Here is a 1,899-nt window from a genome sequence, read left to right on the forward strand (position 1 = left end):
TGATTCTCAATGTTTTATTCGTGGGCACCTGGGTGGCTCAGTTGTTCAGCTGAGGTTATGCTCCCAGGGTGCAGGGATCTAATCCTCACCAGGCTTCCTGCTCAGTGGGAAGCCTGCTTCTCCCTTTCACACTCCCCCTGTGTGTGTTCCCTCTCACCCTGTCTCTCTCTCTCTGTCAAATAAATAATAAAATCTTAAAACAAGAACAACAACACCAAAATGCTTTATTTGCCTTAGGAGATAGGGTCTGTTATGGCTACCATTTTAATGCATGGAAATATGGGCACAGGGGAGCTAAAGGAGTCCAAGGTCACACAGCTTGCAAGTGGAGGAGCCAAGATTTGAACCTTGGGCAGCCTGCCTCCAGAACCTGTATTATTTTTTCCCCTTGTGTATGTTATTTTTAAAAACCTTTCCTTGGGCTCTCTTCTTCGGCGCTGCCTGCGGAGGTAGCAGCCATCTGTTACTGGGCATCATGGCTGCCCTCAGACCTTTGGTGAAGCCCAAGATCGTTAAAAAGAGAACCAAGAAGTTCATCCGGCACCAGTCAGACCGATATGTCAAAATTAAGCGCAACTGGCGGAAGCCAAGAGGCATTGTAATAGGGTGCGCAGAAGATTCAAGGGCCAGATCTTGATGCCCAACATTGGTTACGGGAGCAACAAGAAGTCAAAGCACATGTTGCCCAGTGGCTTCAGGAAGTTCCTAGTGCACAACGTCAAGGAGTTGAAGTGCTGCTGATGTGTAACAAATCTTACTGTGCAGAGATTGCTCAAAACGTCTCCTCCAAGAACCGCAAAGCTATTGTGGAAAGAGCAGCCCAGCTGGCAATCAGAGTCACCAATCCCAATGCCAGGCTGCGCAGTGAAGAAAATGAATAGACAGCTTGTTGTGCACGTCATATTTGTGTTAATAAAACCATAAAACTAAAAAAAAAAAAAAAACCTTTCCCTGAATTCTAACAGAGATGTGTAAACATTGTTAAGCATGTAGTTTATTGATCATCACAAAGCTTAGGTTCTGAAGCATTGCAGCAAGCTGGGGTGGGCTTTGATGTCAGACCTGGTTGGAATCCAGTTTCTGGTGCTGCATGACCTTAGGTGACTTACTCAGCCTCAGTTTCTGCACTGAGTTTGGCAGCCGTGTGATGAGTAGATCGTGTGACAGTGCCTAGAGGGTTTGGTGCCTGGCGAGTGTTTAATAAATGGTTTTCTCTTCTTAATAATAAAGATTCTAAGTTGTGTTGGTTTTGTTAAGCAGTCAGAATACCTTCCTCATCGGTCAGTTGCCTGTAAGTCGCCTTGTAGGTACTTGTGATGAGTCACTTTGGTAAGTCACTATATATAGCTGAAACATTTGGGGGTAGTTGGGGGACACCCCCCCTGCCCCCACTGCCCCTGCATTGAAAGTCTGTAATTTAAAATGTTCCACCTGTGCCTGTTTTTTTTTTTTGTTTTTTGTGTTTTTTTTTAAACATAACCACTTTGGGACAGTGAAAGTTATGTCTTCTCCTTAGGGTTGTGACGGAGCCTTTGGGGACCTGTAACAGCTTACTTCCAGTTTCTGTCTGGCATGCTGATGGGCCAGAACTTATTTTAACAACATTCCATCACATTCCAGGCACCTGGAAGGAGGAATATGTTGAACTTCTCGGAAATTATTTTTTGGAACTGTTTTTATCCTGAGGAATAACCCATTTAAAAATTGAATGATCTTTATGGTTGACTTTTCCACTCTACATAATGCAAACGGAAAAACTCGTTGTTTTCAGCTGCTTCTGCAGCAGTGGGAAGAGCAAGCCTGTGGGAGTCCTCCCCCGGTTGGCCCCAGCACAGAGCTGCATCATTCTACACACCCCTCATGCCTTGTCTCCTTGTCTGTGAGGTGGTATTGATGGTG

The 1,899-nt window shown here is 45.0% G+C and overlaps 1 pseudogene across 1 annotated transcript; it reads left to right on the forward strand.

Annotated features, from left to right (window-relative positions):
* The first annotated feature begins 434 nt into the window (after nt 1–434).
* Nucleotides 435–944, forward strand: LOC309844294 (large ribosomal subunit protein eL32 pseudogene; annotated as a pseudogene). Its single transcript has one exon. The product of its transcript is annotated as a large ribosomal subunit protein eL32 pseudogene (transcript).
* The last annotated feature ends 955 nt before the right edge of the window (nt 945–1,899 follow it).

Source organism: Mustela nivalis (assembly GCF_964662115.1).
Source record: "Mustela nivalis genome assembly, chromosome: 11".
Classification (NCBI taxonomy): domain Eukaryota; kingdom Metazoa; phylum Chordata; class Mammalia; order Carnivora; family Mustelidae; genus Mustela; species Mustela nivalis.